We start from the raw sequence: 19,666 nt of genomic DNA on the forward strand, positions 1-19,666 counted from the left end.
CTATTTACGTGCTCTGTCCTCACCTGGCCCCAGAATCATTGTGTTCTTAATTAATAATGTATTGAATTAGAGATCATCCAAGATTATTATGACTGAGGTTTCTACGTTTCCTGTGCTTTTTCTTCTAAAAGCATAATAAAAGGAGCAAATAGCTCAGAAAGAAGAATATTACATTTATAGAACTGTAGTTAAAAATATGGAATTTTGATGCTGTAATTTGGCAATGTAAAAGTAAATCTCCAAAAATATGAATGTTCATTTGTAAAGCCCAAAGGTTAAACATTGGGAATTCCTACTTTAGCTTTTTTACAAGCATTATTGAAAATGTCATTCCATTGAATTGGAAATAGAGATGTGTACTGATGCCAGTGTTTTGGTTCTAATTTGTCGTGGGGTTTTTGTTTTGGTTTTGCCAAAACCGCCCTCAAGTATTTTGTTTTGGATCTGAATTTTTTCTAGAAAATTGATAAAACCAGCTAGAATCACATTATTTGGACCTTATTTTGTTTCTACAGTATTATTAACATTAATAATATTCATTTCCAGTCAATGTTGATCACCTCACAGCTTATAATATTGTTTTCATCAATTTTGGACAAGGGCTGCAGCGAGCTGGCTGATTAAGTGACAGAGCAGCTGCACAAACACACGGCAGTTTATAGCACATCTATGAAGGGTTAATGCTGCCCCTGTATTAGGAGGACCTTGCAGCAGAGGCAGATTTACCGTTAGGCAACCTAAGCGGCCGCTTAGGGCCTGGTGGGTCCCAGGGGGCCCACCGACGGGGCGGAATGAATCATGGTGGACTGTATGCGCTGAGCTGGCTGACTATTCCTGGCAGGCTGTCAGTGATCAGACAGCTGCCTGGTACCGGCTCCAGCACCTGCCGTGTCTCATAAATGAGACACGGGTGGGGTGATGCGTGGTGGCATGCAGTGACGGGGAGGTTGGGGGTACGCAACGGCATACACCAACTGAGGATGAGTCAAGGGACGCGGGGCAATGTGCAGTTGCATAATGAGCGTAGGGCATACACTCACTGATAAAGGGGGGGAGGGTTGTGTGAGCGGCCTCATCATACACTCACTGACCAGGGGGAAGTGGGACAATGTGCAGGGGCAAGCGCTGGTCTGAGGGCATGCCCCCTGCAAATACCTAAAGAAATGCCCCTGCGCATCATGGGGAGGTCCTCAGACTGGCCCAACCCCCTCCAGGGAACAGCCAGGATCAGTATGGGCTGTGCATATTGGTCCTCTTCCTATTACTTTCCTCCTGGGTCAGCGGCTGAGACGCTTTGCCCACCACAGTCTCCTGTCTTCCTGCTATTTACAGAGGGGTTGGCAGAAAGAATGAAGAAAGAAAGGCGCCTAGTAGGGCTCAGGTAAGCTGCTCCTCTGTGATCAGCAGGAAGGTAATTATATATCTATGACAGGCAGCCAGAACACTGAGTGCAACCTCATCAGGTACCTTCTCGCTGTGCTGCATGCACCCTTGGTACTCGGTGGGTGGGGCGCATATAGCTATATCTCTCTCCATACCTCCCAAAAAAAGGGTCGGGACCACAGGCAAAAAGTGATGTGGTCATACCCCATTTTTTGTCATGCTGGGGGTATGCCTTGTGCTTACTAGGCTGTCCCCAGCTCCTCTCCCTAGTGCATGGATGCTGTCCAGCATGTGCAGAGCAACCATTTATAGCTATGCAGAGCATCAAGTGAGAGGAAGACTTCCTAACCTTTCCGCCCACTCGCTACACACTGTGAACTGCAGGTGGGAATGCGGGTCAGTTACCAAAAAGTGCGACTGTTCCCACAGAGACAGTATGGTTGGGAGGTCTGCTTTCTCTAATCCAGGGTACACACCTTGCCGACTTGTCTTCTGACCCATGGTTCCACCAACCAACCGGTTGATTAGTAATGCTATGCACACCAATCTGCCACTTGATATGTCTGGTCAGACCTCCAAACTGGGCGGGCATTTAAGTTTACCTGCCCTGTTGTCATGTCATTGTCAGTGGTTCTTGCGGCCACTTAACAGGTTGGTTGGCGGGTTCGGCCATACACATAGCCAGATGTAACGATATATCTGCAAGATATATTAGCATCAGCTATGCTGCAGGGCTAACGTGACACATCTGAACAGAATACATACTGTATCCCGACGGTCGGTATGCCGACGGTCACATGACCGACCGTGGCATCCTGACATTGCAGATCCCGACATCGGAGGAGGTAAGTTTTTCTAAACCCCATGGGCCTGGCGGGATTCCCTTGGATTCTGGAAGTTCGGATGGGCTCGGTTCTCTACTCAGTCATATCTACTTAAAAACTGTCCATTTTTAAAGATGCAGCAATAAAAGTGAAAATCTTGTACTGTATCAATGCAATTGGGTGATCAATGGCACTAAGAGTTGGTATGGATTACCCGGGTATCTGTAAGGGTCAAGGAGTACAGGTGAGGTGTAACCACACCCCTTGTGCCATGGGGCACACCATAGTTAAGAACATGATGAGGGATAGCAGACTCACCTTCTCCAGCGCCATGCCGCACGGATCACCAAAATGATATTTTTTTTCTTTGCATGCAGGGAACATTCTCACTGCTTATACATGTAGCCCACAATTACTGGCCGGCTTTATTTTAACACTGTGACTTAGAGTTGAGACAAAACACATGTCACAAATCTAAATTTCTTCACACGGTGCTTTCCGTCACCACAACATGGTTTTGCTGATATTCAAAACTGTACCATCTAACTGTATTTAATTAATCCTTCTATATGAAGACCTGAATGCACAACATGGATCACTTTGGTTTTGCACCAGTAAGTATGTGAAGAGACTATGGTTTGTTGAAGTATTAAATCGCTATTTGCTGTACACACGCGCGAAGACTTAAACTGCGATCGCAGTCCAAGTCCCAGTGGGGGCCGGGAACAGGGCACCGACGCAGCATTTTGTAGGCATCAACGCGCCGTTCAGGGGACATGTTCCGGACAATGGAGGCGTGTTCGGACCATTTGTGGGATAGGCTGTGGCGGACGCTTGACGTCACACGCAGCTGTTGCAACCCGAAACATGGTGACCCGCCGTCTGTCTATGCAGAAAGGCTGCGTAGGCAGTGGGCTACCCTTATCATGTGAGTGCTTTGCTGCTTAGTGAAGCATTTACACATTAGTGGGGTGAGGACCCGGCATGCTGGTCGGCCATGCCCTGTGCTGGGCGGCCCCCCGCATCTTACTGTAATGAAATGTAGTTGTGCAAATAGTCGCACAACTACAGCTCATGTTGAAGAAGGCCCTAAACCACATGTGTACTGTGCAAATGTATAACTGTTACATTACTGCCACCAATTTTGAAGTAGCAATTTCATTAAACTTTCATGTCTTAGGGGGTTATTCAGTGTGGTCGCAGATTTGCTATTTTAGCAAAATCTGCGACCACTAAAATTGTATGCTGGGGGCCGACCAGCACAGTCAAAGGCTGCCCAGCATGTGTGATGCTGCCCTGCGATTGCAATTCAATTGCGATCGCATCACAAAAACCTCAAATAGATGTTGGCCACATAGGCAAGCGCACCGCTGCCATAGAAACGCAGGCGATGTCATCAGCTGGTCCCAAAAATGTCCGAGTCATGACTGGTCTACTCCCCCCCCCTCCCATGCCGCATCGTCGCCCCTGGACTCCCACCACCTGTCAATCATGATGCAATTGCATCATGATAGCATGTGCATTGCGGTCACTGCATGCGCAGATGTAAAAAAAAATCACCGTTTGTGATTTTCGGACGTCTGCTCCCGCTTCTGAATAGCCCCCTTTGTCCAAAAATACTGCTTGTTCTAGCCTTTTTTATAGCGAGAGAGAGAGAGAGAGAGAGAGAGAGACAGTGGAAGAAAGATGCAATAGAGCAGGGGTGGCCAACCAGTCAGAGACAAAGAGCCAAGAAATCTTGTTAGGTACATCAAAGAGCCGACTTCGAGCTGAAGGCGCACTTGCAAAAATGGGGTGTGACCTTGTGCCTTCTAGGCCACGCCCCTGGTATAAAATTCATTGAAAAAGCCAGATCCAACATAAAATACAATGAAAGAGCCACTTCTACATCAAATAATTGAAAAAGCCAGATCCGCATAAAATATATTGAAAAGCCAGATTCACATAATACACTTCAGTTCCCCCATGTGTCACTCCAGCCATCACCCGCCTGTGTCACTGCAGCCAGTACCCGCCTGTGTCACTCCAGCCAGCACCCACCTGTGTCACTCCAGCCAGCTCCCCGTGTGTATTTGGCTCCCTCAGTTCTCAGTCTACGTAGTGCTGCTGCATGTCTGGCTGGAGTGCAGCAGTTTACAGATCTCTTGTGGTCACGTGACTTTGAGTGTTGGGAGCCGCATTTGAATGAAGAAAGAGCCGCATGTGGCTCAAGAGCCGCGCGTTGGCCACCACTGCAATAGAGAGACACACCATTCTCATAGGAACTTTTTTAATGCCTGACATAACAAAGATGTGAGGTAATCAAAGGCTCTGATCGGTATTTGTTATATTTCAGATAGCTTGTTGTACTAATTAGCCGACAAGCTGTTAGAGGACCACCAATGTTAAAGTTGGGCTTTGATGTGAACATTCAAGCTTCTAGGCTGGCAGTCTTGGCTGACTTCTTTGGTGACCTTGCTTACAATTTGTACAGTTACAATATAGCATGTTTGTCTCACTCAGCTTAATAAGTGCATTACTATGTCCTTTTCAGAATTCCTATTAAAGTAAAAAGGATTCCATGTCTGGATTGGCCTACTCGTTGTGTGTTGATCGCCCCTGCTTCTTTAATCTTAATAAAATAAACTTTTCAAAATGAAAACATATTTATTAAGTGCACTCTCCATATCTCTGCAGCAGTGTTGGCTGGGAGTGATAAGGCCACTGTAACATAAAACACACATGTGTAGTCATTGTGTTTGGTTGAAAATCAAATTACAGTTAAATAAGTATTAAATCAAATGTCCAAGAGATACGTGGGTGGGAAGATTGTTTTATCTTTCTGGTTTTCTGGGAATGTTAAAAGAAAAATAAAACATTAATAAAATCTGCAGTAATGTATTGTAGAACTTCCTTTTTAGCAGTAACCAGAATACGTTGATAATTTCCCACTTTCCTGTCAAACACAGGGGACTCTCCGCAATGCAACTGGGGGCAGGTAAGTCCAAAATATTTCACTTAAACCTATTATATATATATATTTATCATATACATATGCGTCCTCATGCACTGTGGCTTATCGGCACACCAGGTCCTGGGCGAATCAGCAGCGCCGAACATATTTCCTGGCACAATGTGCATCTTTATTCACATAAATAAAACTGTGAGCTGTTGGTGTAGGAGTGCGCTACTGTGTATGCCTAAAAGTAGTCCCTCCAGGGAAGCTTCACTTCCTTTCCAGGGTGGCTGCCGTAACTATTCCATACCTCCCGATTTTTGCAGGACAGTCCCATTTTTTTAGGGGACTGTCCCACTGTCCCACCCGCAGGCCTCAGTGTCCCGCGGTGGGGGCAGTTGGGAGGCTCCTGTCACTCGCTGCTCTGTAGCCTAGCCACCCCACAGGTGGAGCAAATGTGGTATCCTGCAGGGTCCCTGAACAGCCCAGGAGTAAGGCCTCCATGCTGTAGATAAAAGTACAGGACGTCCTGAGAATAATGTGTCCTGGTGCCTTTAAGGATTAGAGGAAGGGCGGGACCTACCTGGAGGTTTGATTGACAGACTGGTGAGAGGAGACTGGATTGGCTGGTGGAAGAGCAGGAAGAGGCTGATTTTGAGGGCTCAGTGTGAGGAGTGCAGCAGCATGGAAGGAGGCAGGAGAGTGAGCTGGTAAGGTGACCAGGCTGACAGGATAAGTGGCCACCACTGACTGCACTAGTGATCGGTGGCTAGCTAGGAGAGTGCTGTAGGCGGAGGTTCTAGTGACACAGCCAGCCATACAACGCCGGGTGTGAGCGACACCCCAGCGGGAAAAAAGGAGCAGAGTTCGGGAGTTCGGTGATTGCGCAACCCGTGGAGCACCTCGCAGACATAGAGCAGCTGTGTGCGCATCGGTGAAGACTGCACATACCAGTGAGACACCACATTTTGGAAAGAGTCGGGGAAAGACACTGATAGTCACCACGCCACGTGCGTCTGGGACACCCTCGCAACCCCTATTGTCAGCACCTGTGAATTAGGACCACCCCTGCTCATTTACTTTGTTCCTAAAGCACTCTGTAGGGTTAAAAAGGGGTCCACAGAGCCCTTACTCCACTGTCCTACCCAACGAGATAGACAGACCAAACCAGATTATGCACCCCTCCCTAGACCATGATTGTATACTAATTGAAGGGCTACAAAATACTGACTCTCTTGTAAGAAGGGAGAGGGGCTATCCAGGAGGACTATTAGCCCATAGCCAGATTATAAGGGGGATGCAGGGCATACTGTACCCCGGGCCCCCCTTTGTCAGGGGCCCCCCATCCAAAGCACACTGATATCACTAGCTTTCCCGCTTAATGTGAGAGACAGAATGAGAGCAGGACAGTATGCAGTGCAGGAAGAGACACAAGAATATCATGTTTCATGAGCTACCGACAAAGCTTTCTGACCAGAGGAGAGATGTGAGGGTGGAGAGAGCTGGGACACAGGGATCCCAGCTTCTCCTCCTCTCTGCCCGGGTGTCTGAGTACTGTGTAAACTTTTATTCAACTAAACCATTTGGATCTAGAGAAAGAGACACACACACAGAGGGGTAAATTTACTAAGGTGGGAGATTTTTTAGAACTGGCGATGTTGCCCATAGCAACCAATCAGATTATATCTATTATCTGCTAGAAGCAGCTAGATAAATGGTAAGTAGAATCTGATTGGTTGCCATGGGCAACATAATCAGTTCTAAAAAATCTCCCACCTTAGTAAATTTACCCCAGAGAGTCCTCCTGGGTCCTGTCCCAGTGTGTAAGTAATACAGAGGCTGATGCTATTCTTGCATGTGACAAGATACATTTTATTTTTCTATGTGTATTTTAAGGTTGTTTAAGTTGTCTTTGTTCCACTACAAGAACATTTTATAAAATAGTTATCTTTCAATTAGGTGGAGCTACTGTATAAACAGTACCCAGGTATTATTAAACTATTGTTTTAAAACTAATATACACCATTGGTTTAAATGTAATATACACAATCTATACCTCCCACCATGACCCATTCCAGGAGGGACAAAATGATTTCTACCTGGACTTCCTTCTTAATTTATGATTGCAAACACCTGCGTTGAAATAACTTTCTTATCAATTAAATAGTTCAACACAGGTTACATCAATCATATATTAAGTGGGAAGTCCAGGCAAAGAGCATTTTGTCCCTCCTGGAATGGGACATGTGGGGAGGTATGCACAATCTTATATACATCCCCTACCTTCCACTGGGGCCCCCCTGTCTTAAGTGCCCCGGGCACCCCCAAGGCTTAATCCGGCCCTGTATTAGCCTAGTTGGGAGTTCGCATATCATTACTTACACTGATTTGTGGAGAGACAGCGCCACCTAGTGACTGTAATTGGGATGAACCCAGGTTGTGTGCAGATATTTACCTGACCCAGCATCAGGTCTCCTGCATAACGGATGCACCAGAGAGAGAGTTAATAACTGGAAAAGGATACGCGTTGCTCAATAGATATTTAATCTACGCAAGGGGATGCCTCAGTAAACTCCTGTGTACAGGTCAAATGACAACCCGGGTTGATTTGAACTACCTCGCACCATTGGGTACCCAATAGAGACATAATTTGGTGCATCAATGTCATTAAGAAATATGTGAAGTTAATATTGAGGTTAGAAAAGTATTGTATTGAAATTGTGGTATTGCATGCAAAGTGAGTGTTTATTGGCGAATAGTGTCGTGATCCAGTATTAGTGGTATTGCTGCGGTTCGTCCTAGTGAATTGTTATTTACAGACTCTAATGGGCTGGTTGGTCCTGGGTGAAGCAGCGTATCACCCATACTTGGAAAAGCTGTGCCTAAGTGTCTCATAAGTGTTGATGCAATTCTATGTCATTATGGTGATTACTATGTTGTACGTGTTCTACTGCTAGAGTAATAATTGTGTACACAAAAGTTAATTGTCGCTAATTGACATTCAGGTACACAAAAGTATATTAACGGTATTTGATATTTGAGATTCATCCACAATTGAATAGTTAATAAAACAGATGCAGTTGGAAAACTGTTATCCCTTTCATTGAAGTGTAGTTGCCTCCTCATTCACCGGAAACAAAGGGGGTAATTCCGAATTGATCGCAGCAGGAACTTTGGGGGTAATTCCAAGTTGATCGCAGCAGGATTTTTGTTAGCAGTTGAGCAAAACCAAGGGGGTAATTCTGAGTTGATCGCAGCAGAAATTTTGTTAGCAATTGGGCAAAACCATGGCCCTCATTCCGAGTTGTTCGCTCGTTCTTTTTCATCGCATCGCAGTGAAAATCCGCTTAGTACGCATGCGCAAAGTTCGCACTGCGACTGCGCCAAGTAACTTTACTATGAAGAAAGTATTTTTACTCACGGCTTTTTCTTCGCTCCGGCGATCGTAATGTGATTGACAGGAAATTGGTGTTACTGGGCGGAAACACGGCGTTTCAGGGGCGTGTGGCTGAAAACGCTACCGTTTCCGGAAAAAACGCAGGAGTGGCCGGAGAAACGGTGGGAGTGCCTGGGCGAACGCTGGGTGTGTTTGTGACGTCAACCAGGAACGACAAGCACTGAACTGATCGCACAGGCAGAGTAAGTCTGGAGCTACTCTGAAACTGCTAAGTAGTTAGTAATCGCAATATTGCGAATACATCGGTCGCAATTTTAAGAAGCTAAGATTCACTCCCAGTAGGCGGCGGCTTAGCGTGTGTAACTCTGCTAAATTCGCCTTGCGACCGATCAACTCGGAATGAGGGCCCATGTGCACTGCAGGGGGGGGGCAGATATACCATTTGCAGAGAGAGTTAGATTTGGTTGGGTTATTTTGTTTCTGTGCAGGGTAAATACTGGCTGCTTTATTTTTACATTGCAATTTAGATTTCAGTTTGAACACACCCCACCCAAATCTAACTCTCTCTGCACATGTTATATCTGCCTCCCTTGCAGTGCACATGGTTTTGCCCAACTGCTAAAAAATTTCCTGCTGCGATCAACTTGGAATTACCCCCCATGTGCACTGCAGGGGAGGCAGATTTAACATGTGCAGAGAGAGTTAGATTTGGGTGGGGTGTGTTCAATCTGCAATCTAAATTGCAGTGTAAAAATAAAGCAGCCAGTATTTACCCTGCACAGAAACAAAATAACCCACCCAAATCTAACTCTCTCTGCACATGTTATATCTGCCTCTCCTGCTGCGATCAACTCAGAATTACCCCCAAAGTACCAAGATTCTCCAGAGTTGCAACCAGTGGACGGAGATAAGGAAAGACTCATTGATTGACCACCTGGTCACCACACATGTCCTACGAAAATACGGAGTGTTGGGAGGTATGACAATGGGTAACAGACCCTTTCCCCACCCCCACCCTCCTTAGCTCCAGAGGGTTCCTCCGAATTAGCATGCTTTCACCACTGTTACAACAGCCTTGCACCGCTATTGCTTTTATGTACAGGTACCGGCTGGTGAGCTGCTACAACCCCGCTCTGCTTCATGTTATAACCAGTGTATCACAGTTAGTATGGCTGTACCTACTATACTCTATAAACGACATCACTGGTCGGTCACACCAATGGACTGTTACTGTGTCAATGTGCTGCCATACCACCACATCTACACACATATTTCCAATAGGAGCTAAAAAAAAACTAATGCACTAGATTTCACAGATCAATTTGATGTGCAACATTTTTACATCTGTGTGCGAATTAGAGATGAGCGCCTGAAATTTTTCGGGTTTTGTGTTTTGGTTTTGGGTTCGGTTCCGCGGCCGTGTTTTGGGTTCGACCGCGTTTTGGCAAAACCTCACCGAATTTTTTTTGTCGGATTCGGGTGTGTTTTGGATTCGGGTGTTTTTTAAAAAAAACACTAAAAAACAGCATTAAATCATAGAATTTGGGGGTCATTTTGATCCCATATTATTATTAACCTCAAAAACCATAATTTCCACTCATTTTCAGTCTATTCTGAATACCTCACACCTCACAATATTATTTTTAGTCCTAAAATTTGCACCAAGGTCGCTGGATGACTAAGCTAAGCGACACTAGTGGCCGACACAAACACCTGGCCCATCTAGGAGTGGCACTGCAGTGTCACGCAGGATGTCCCTTCCAAAAAACCCTCCCCAATCAGCACATGACGCAAAGAAAAAAAGAGGCGCAATGAGGTAGCTGACTGTGTGAGTAAGATAAGCGACCCTAGTGGCCGACACAAACACCGGGCCCATTTAGGAGTGGCACTGCAGTGTCACGCAGGATGTCCCTTCCAAAAAACCCTCCCCAATCAGCACATGACGCAAAGAAAAAAAGAGGCGCAATGAGGTAGCTGACTGTGTGAGTAAGATTAGCGACCCTAGTGGCCGACACAAACACCGGGCCCATTTAGGAGTGGCACTGCAGTGTCACGCAGGATGTCCCTTCCAAAAAACCCTCCCCAATCAGCACATGACGCAAAGAAAAAAAGAGGCGCAATGAGGTAGCTGACTGTGTGAGTAAGATTAGCGACCCTAGTGGCCAACACAAACACCGGGCCCATTTAGGAGTGGCACTGCAGTGTCACGCAGGATGTCCCTTCCAAAAAACCCTCCCCAATCAGCACATGACGCAAAGAAAAAAAGAGGCGCAATGAGGTAGCTGACTGTGTGAGTAAGATTAGCGACCCTAGTGGCCGACACAAACACCGGGCCCATTTAGGAGTGGCACTGCAGTGTCACGCAGGATGTCCCTTCCAAAAAACCCTCCCCAAACAGCACATGACGCAAAGAAAAATAAAAGAAAAAAGAGGTGCAAGATGGAATTGTCCTTGGGCCCTCCCACCCACCCTTATGTTGTATAAACAAAACAGGACATGCACACTTTAACCAACCCATCATTTCAGTGACAGGGTCTGCCACACGACTGTGACTGATATGACGGGTTGGTTTGGACCCCCCCCAAAAAAGAAGCAATTAATCTCTCCTTGCACAAACTGGCTCTACAGAGGCAAGATGTCCACCTCATCATCACCCTCCGATATATCACCGTGTACATCCCCCTCCTCACAGATTATCAATTCGTTCCCACTGGAATCCACCATCTCAGCTCCCTGTGTACTTTGTGGAGGCAATTGCTGCTGGTCAATGTCTCCGCGGAGGAATTGATTATAATTCATTTTAATGAACATCATCTTCTCCACATTTTCTGGATGTAACCTCGTACGCCGATTGCTGACAAGGTGAGCGGCGGCACTAAACACTCTTTCGGAGTACACACTTGTGGGAGGGCAACTTAGGTAGAATAAAGCCAGTTTGTGCAATGGCCTCCAAATTGCCTCTTTTTCCTGCCAGTATAAGTATGGACTGTGTGACGTGCCTACTTGGATGCGGTCACTCATATAATCCTCCACCATTCTTTCAATGGTGAGAGAATCATATGCAGTGACAGTAGACGACATGTCCGTAATCGTTGTCAGGTCCTTCAGTCCGGACCAGATGTCAGCATCAGCAGTCGCTCCAGACTGCCCTGCATCACCGCCAGCGGGTGGGCTCGGAATTCTGAGCCTTTTCCTCACACCCCCAGTTGCGGGAGAATGTGAAGGAGGAGATGTTGACAGGTCGCGTTCCGCTTGACTTGACAATTTTCTCACCAGCAGGTCTTTCAACCCCAGCAGACTTGTGTCTGCCGGAAAGAGAGATCCAAGGTAGGCTTTAAATCTAGGATCGAGCACGGTGGCCAAAATGTAGTGCTCTGATTTCAACAGATTGACCACCCGTGAATCCTTGTTAAGCGAATTAAGGGCTCCATCCACAAGTCCCACATGCCTAGCGGAATCGCTCCTTGTTAGCTCCTCCTTCAATGTCTCCAGCTTCTTCTGCAAAAGCCTGATGAGGGGAATGACCTGACTCAGGCTGGCAGTGTCTGAACTGACTTCACGTGTGGCAAGTTCAAAGGGCATCAGAACCTTGCACAACGTTGAAATCATTCTCCACTGCGCTTGAGACAGGTGCATTCCACCTCCTATATCGTGCTCAATTGTATAGGCTTGAATGGCCTTTTGCTGCTCCTCCAACCTCTGAAGCATATAGAGGGTTGAATTCCACCTCGTTACCACTTCTTGCTTCAGATGATGGCAGGGCAGGTTCAGTAGTTTTTGGTGGTGCTCCAGTCTTCTGTACGTGGTGCCTGTACGCCGAAAGTGTCCCGCAATTTTTCTGGCCACCGACAGCATCTCTTGCACGCCCCTGTCGTTTTTTAAATAATTCTGCACCACCAAATTCAAGGTATGTGCAAAACATGGGACGTGCTGGAATTTGCCCATATTTAATGCACACACAATATTGCTGGCGTTGTCCGATGCCACAAATCCACAGGAGAGTCGAATTGGGGTAAGCCATTCCGCGATAATCTTCCTCAGTTGCCGTAAGAGGTTTTCAGCTGTGTGCGTATTCTGGAAACCGGTGATACAAAGCGTAGCCTGCCTAGGAAAGAGTTGGCGTTTGCGAGATGCTGCTACTGGTGCCGCCGCTGCTGTTCTTGCGGCGGGAGTCCATACATCTACCCAGTGGGCTGTCACAGTCATATAGTCCTGACCCTGCCCTGCTCCACTTGTCCACATGTCCGTGGTTAAGTGGACATTGGGTACAACTGCATTTTTTAGGACACTGGTGAGTCTTTTTCTGATGTCCGTGTACATTCTCGGTATCGCCTGCCTAGAGAAGTGGAACCTAGATGGTATTTGGTAACGGGGGCACACTGCCTCAATAAATTGTCTAGTTCCCTGTGAACTAACGGCGGATACCGGACGCACGTCTAACACCAACATAGTTGTCAAGGCCTCAGTTATCCGCTTTGCAGCAGGATGACTGCTGTGATATTTCATCTTCCTCGCAAAGGACTGTTGAACAGTCAATTGCTTACTGGAAGTAGTACAAGTGGGCTTACGACTTCCCCTCTGGGATGACCATCGACTCCCAGCAGCAACAACAGCAGCGCCAGCAGCAGTAGGCGTTACACGCAAGGATGCATCGGAGGAATCCCAGGCAGGAGAGGACTCGTCAGAATTGCCAGTGACATTGCCTGCAGGACTATTGGCATTCCTGGGGAAGGAGGAAATTGACACTGAGGGAGTTGGTGGGGTGGTTTGCGTGAGCTTGGTTACAAGAGGAAGGGATTTACTGGTCAGTGGACTGCTTCCGCTGTCACCCAAAGTTTTTGAACTTGTCACTGACTTATTATGAATGCGCTGCAGGTGACGTATAAGGGAGGATGTTCCGAGGTGGTTAACGTCCTTACCCCTACTTATTACAGCTTGACAAAGGGAACACACGGCTTGACACCTGTTGTCCGCATTTCTGTTGAAATAGTTCCACACCGAAGAGCTGATTTTTTTGGTATTTTCACCAGGCATGTCAACGGCCATATTCCTCCCACGGACAACAGGTGTCTCCCCGGGTGCCTGACTTAAACAAACCACCTCACCATCAGAATCCTCCTGGTCAATTTCCTCCCCAGCGCCAGCAACACCCATATCCTCCTCATCCTGGTGTACTTCAACACTGACATCTTCAATCTGACTATCAGGAACTGGACTGCGGGTGCTCCTTCCAGCACTTGCAGGGGGCGTGCAAATGGTGGAAGGCGCATGCTCTTCACGTCCAGTGTTGGGAAGGTCAGGCATCGCAACCGACACAATTGGACTCTCCTTGTGGATTTGGGATTTCGAAGAACGCACAGTTCTTTGCGGTGCTACTGCTTTTGCCAGCTTGAGTCTTTTCATTTTTCTAGCGAGAGGCTGAGTGCCTCCATCCTCATGTGAAGCTGAACCACTAGCCATGAACATAGGCCAGGGCCTCAGCCGTTCCTTGCCACTCCGTGTGGTAAATGGCATATTGGCAAGTTTACGCTTCTCCTCCGACAATTTTATTTTAGGTTTTGGAGTCCTTTTTTTACTGATATTTGGTGTTTTGGATTTGACATGCTCTGTACTATGACATTGGGCATCGGCCTTGGCAGACGACGTTGCTGGCATTTCATCGTCTCGGCCATGACTAGTGGCAGCAGCTTCAGCACGAGGTGGAAGTGGATCTTGATCTTTCCCTAATTTTGGAACCTCAACATTTTTGTTCTCCATATTTTAATAGGCACAACTAAAAGGCACCTCAGGTAAACAATGGAGATGGATGGATACTAGTATACAATTATGGACGGACTGCCGAGTGCCGACACAGAGGTAGCTACAGCCGTGAACTACCGTACTGTGTCTGCTGCTAATATAGACTGGTTGATAAAGAGATGTCGTAGTATGTATGTATAAAGAAGAAAGAAAAAAAAACCACGGTTAGGTGGTATACAATTATGGACGGACTGCCGAGTGCCGACACAGAGGTAGCCACAGCCGTGAACTACCGTACTGTACTGTGTCTGCTGCTAATATAGACTGGTTGATAAAGAGATGTCGTAGTATGTATGTATGAAGAAGAAAGAAAAAAAAACCACGGGTAGGTGGTATACAATTATGGACGGACTGCCGAGTGCCGACACAGAGGTAGCCACAGCCGTGAACTACCGTACTGTACTGTGTCTGCTGCTAATATAGACTGGTTGATAAAGAGATGTAGTAGTATGTATGTATAAAGAAGAAAGAAAAAAAAAACCACGGGTAGGTGGTATACAATTATGGACGGACTGCCGAGTGCCGACACAGAGGTAGCCACAGCCGTGAACTACCGTACTGTACTGTGTCTGCTGCTAATATAGACTGGTTGATAAAGAGATGTCGTAGTATGTATGTATGAAGAAGAAAGAAAAAAAAACCACGGTTAGGTGGTATACAATTATGGACGGACTGCCGAGTGCCGACACAGAGGTAGCCACAGCCGTGAACTACCGTACTGTACTGTGTCTGCTGCTAATATAGACTGGTTGATAAAGAGATGTCGTAGTATGTATGTATAAAGAAGAAAGAAAAAAAAACCACGGTTAGGTGGTATACAATTATGGACGGACTGCCGAGTGCCGACACAGAGGTAGCCACAGCCGTGAACTACCGTACTGTACTGTGTCTGCTGCTAATATAGACTGGTTGATAAAGAGATGTCGTAGTATGTATGTATGAAGAAGAAAGAAATAAAAACCACGGTTAGGTGGTATACAATTATGGATGGACTGCCGAGTGCCGACACAGAGGTAGCCACAGCCGTGAACTACCGTACTGTACTGTGTCTGCTGCTAATATAGACTGGTTGATAAAGAGATGTCGTAGTATGTATGTATAAAGAAGAAAGAAAAAAAAACCACGGTTAGGTGGTATACAATTATGGACGGACTGCCGAGTGCCGACACAGAGGTAGCCACAGCCGTGAACTACCGTACTGTACTGTGTCTGCTGCTAATATAGACTGGTTGATAAAGAGATGTAGTAGTATGTATGTATAAAGAAGAAAGAAAAAAAACCACGGGTAGGTGGTATACAATTATGGATGGACTGCCGAGTGCCGACACAGAGGTAGCTACAGCCGTGAACTACCGTACTGTGTCTGCTGCGACTGGATGATAAATAATGATATAAAAAATATATATATATCACTACTGCAGCCGGACAGGTATATATATTATATAATGACGGACCTGCTGGACACTGTCTGTCAGCAGAATGAGTTTTTTATAGAATAAAAAAAAAAACACCACACAAGTGAAGTCACACGACGAGTGTTTAACTTTTTCAGGCAATCACAATATAGTATACTACTAACTATACTGGTGGTCAGTGTGGTCAGGTCACTGGTCAGTCACACTGGCAGTGGCACTCCTGCAGCAAAAGTGTGCACTGTTTAATTTTAATATAATATATGTACTCCTGGCTCCTGCTATAACCTATAACTGGCACTGCAGTGCTCCCCAGTCTCCCCCACAATTATAAGCTGTGTGAGCTGAGCACAGTCAGATATATAATATATACATAGATGATGCAGCACACTGGGCTGAGCAGTGCACACAGATATGGTATGTGACTGTCTTGTACTCCTGGCTCCTGCTATAACCTATAACTGGCACTGCAGTGCTCCCCAGTCTCCCCCACAATTATAAGCTGTGTGAGCTGAGCACAGTCAGATATATAATATATACATAGATGATGCAGGCATGCAGCACACTGGGCTGAGCAGTGCACACAGATATGGTATGTGACTGAGTCACTGTGTGTACCGTTTTTTTCAGGCAGAGAACGGATATATTAAATAAAACAACTGCACTGCTGGTGGTCACTGTGGTCAGTCACTAAACTCTGCACTCTCTTCTACAGTATCAGCCTCAGGTCAATCTCTCTCTCTCTCTCCTAATCTAAATGGAGAGGACGCCAGCCACGTCCTCTCCCTATCAATCTCAATGCACATGTGAAAATGGCGGCGACGCGCGGCTCCTTATATAGAATCCGAGTCTCGCGAGAATCCGACAGCGTCATGATGACGTTCGGGCGCGCTCTGGTTAACCGAGCAAGGCGGGAAGATACGAGTCGCTCGGACCCGTGAAAAAAAACATGAAGTTCGTGCGGGTTCGGATTCAGAGAAACCGAACCCGCTCATCTCTAGTGCGAATGAGTCTGAATCAATATACAAAGTGCTACAATGCAGCAGCCCTGACTATCTCAAGCCAACTTTTGTTGTTCTTCATCTGATACTTTGTATGTGTATAAATTTCTGTGCTGCTAAATAAGCAGTGCAACGTGCGTCTCTAGTGCACTGCAGGGGCGTAACTCCCAGAGGCATTGGAGATGCCTGCCTCTAAGTTCCAAGCCCTGAAGGGGCACCTGCATGTATAGCAGTGACGTGCGGTGGGGTGAGGCAGGTGAGGCAGAGCCTTTCCTGTCATACTAACGTTTGTGCCAGAGTTTTGACTGTATAAAGTATATGGAAAATACAAAGAATATGTTAGAAATATCTTCTTTGTATTATTCTAATAATTTTCATAGCCAAAACTCTGGAGTAAAAAGTCTATGGCAGGTGAGGCAGTGCCTCACCTGGCTAACTTTTCCGCACATCTCAGATCAAAACTCACCAAATTTCCAGGAGTTTATACTGCTGCACCTGTGTATAATGACAGATGTACGCTTTGGCTCATATATTTCATGTAAATCTGGCTTTGGTGCTAGCCAGTGCCTCCTGAGCTATTTAGCTCACCGCACGTCCCTGATGTATAGCAGTACCTGTGTGGTTCACAGCAGGATCCAAGTGTGACCGCTGCTCTGTTCCCGGAGCCCTGTTAACATCTGCAATAGGAGACAGGACAGCACCTGCCTGGTATCGCATCAGCCAGTGCTGCAGCAAACAACAGTGCTTCCACCACTGCTGTTTAATGGTCAATGGTGATTCTGCATGCTGCAGAGGGTCTGGGACTCCAGGTCGACAACAAAAAGGTCGACACACATTAGGTCGATGCCAATTGGTTGACACACCTTAGGTCGACATGGACAAAATGTCGACAGGAACAAGGTCGACATGGAAAAAGGTCGACATGAGTTTTTTATGTTTTTTTGGTGTCATTTTCTTCGTAGAGTGACCGGGAACCCCAATTAGTGCACCGCGTCCCCTCGCATGGCTTGCTTCGCTCGCCATGCTTCGGGCATGCTGCCTTCGCTTCGCTCGGCACAGATTACCGTTCCAATTGTAGTCCACGTGGATCGTTAAGTATGAAAAGGTTCCAAAAAAGAAAAAACTTGTGAAAAACTCATGTTGACCTTTTTCCATGTCGACCTTGTTCCTGTCAACCTTTTGTCCACGTCGACCTAAGGTGTCTCGACCAATTGGCGTCGACCTAAGGTGTGTCGACCTTTTTGTTGTCGACCTGGAGTCCGGATACCGCTGCAGATTAAAGAATCCTGTGAGTCGGACCCCAACCCACCAGCCGTTGTCATGCAGTGTAGCTGGAACCCTGCCAATTCACTGTGCTTCGGTCTGGGAGGCGGTTAATATGCCGGCTGTCGGGATCCCGACAATCAGGATACCGATGCCGAAATCCCGAAACCCAACAATACCAACAGCCAGAATACCGGCACAACAGGGCTATTCCCACTCCTAGGTGTCCACAACACCCATAGAGTGGGAATAGATCCTGTGGCGAGAGCAGCAAGCCATTGAGCCCGCAGCGCAGGGGACTATTAGCGCTCGCCCCCGCTGCCAGCATTCTGGGGGATGGGATGCCATTGTCGGGGTATTGACAGACTGCATCCGGTCCGCCGGCAAATCATATGTATTACTCCAGTCCCTGTAGACTGGCTGAGAACACTATACAGTATAATTAAAGAAATTATATATATATATTTATTTATTTATTTAATTTTTTTCCCTATTTGTAAGGGTTGGCACCAAACTCCAACTTGCTTCCGGGCGACTGGGATGAACATATGCCCCTGGTGCACTGTGAGTGGTGTTTTGCTGCAATAAGAATAAGAATTTTCTCTGAGGGTTTCAGTCACAGCAGGTGTCTCACGACATACCGTGTATAGACGCTAGGTGTATGAGGACACGCCTGTAACTTGATTATTTTCTACACAAGGTAAAACCTAGGATTTGCCACAGTGCCCCAACAAATGGCATCATCATAGCATTACACTAAGACATGCTGAGACCAGTCTCAAACAGTCCAACAGATTCAAACATGGTTGAGCCGGCTTCACCATGTTTTATAGTTAGCATTGCAAGGTTATTAAAAGGTAAGTGTTACAAGTATAACATATTTGAAAAGAGAAGCATTGCAAACCTCTCTGCTTGATACAACATATGTCATGTGACTGTGGTTGCCATAGAAAAATGACTGAGCAATCTGTAAATTGTTAATTATCGTGCTTGTAATTCCTGTTATTTTAGTAGTTGATTCAATATTTTGCTGTTGATTACCAATCTACTATATAAAAGCGAAAATCAGTCCTTCTGTCTGTATTTCTATACAAATCCACAGTTTACAAGCGAAGATCGTGAAATTTTACATACAAGCGTATTAAAACACGGCCGAGGCAACTAAAATAATTAGAAATCCCTAGCACCCCCAGGGGGGAGACAGCCGCGCAGAGTATATCAGGAGACAGCATAACTCCGGAATTGCAGGAGCAATGTACTCAAAAATTGGTACACATATGCCTTACAATCTGGGAACAAACACTGTGGGGGGAAGACACCCCTAGCACCCCTAGGGGTGGGACAGCAGCACAGAGTATGTCAGCAGACAGCATAACTGTGGAAGGCCTGGAGAAATTTACACCAAACTTGGTACACATCTGACTTACCCTCTGGTAACAAACTTTGTGGGGGTTAGACACCCATTGGGGGTAAGACACTCCTATTGCCCCTAGGGGTGAGGCAGAAGCACTGAGTATTTCAGCAGACAGCATAACTCTGGAATGCCTGCAGCAATTTACAGAAAACTAGGTACACATATGACTTACACTCTGGAAACAAACACTGTGGGGGTCAGACACCACTAGCACCCCTAGGGGTGGGCCAGCAGCACA

General features: G+C 46.4%; 1 long non-coding RNA gene across 1 annotated transcript in view; it reads left to right on the plus strand.

The window, feature by feature from the left end:
* Positions 1–19,666, plus strand: part of LOC135050589 (uncharacterized) — a 173,631-nt gene that overhangs the window by 22,461 nt on the left and 131,504 nt on the right. The window contains exon 2 of the long non-coding RNA XR_010241683.1: positions 5,156–5,184. This is a non-coding gene — a long non-coding RNA (uncharacterized LOC135050589). The remainder of the gene's footprint in view (positions 1–5,155; positions 5,185–19,666) is intronic.

Source organism: Pseudophryne corroboree, chromosome 2, assembly GCF_028390025.1.
Source record: "Pseudophryne corroboree isolate aPseCor3 chromosome 2, aPseCor3.hap2, whole genome shotgun sequence".
In the NCBI taxonomy this organism is placed as follows: Eukaryota; Metazoa; Chordata; class Amphibia; order Anura; family Myobatrachidae; genus Pseudophryne; species Pseudophryne corroboree.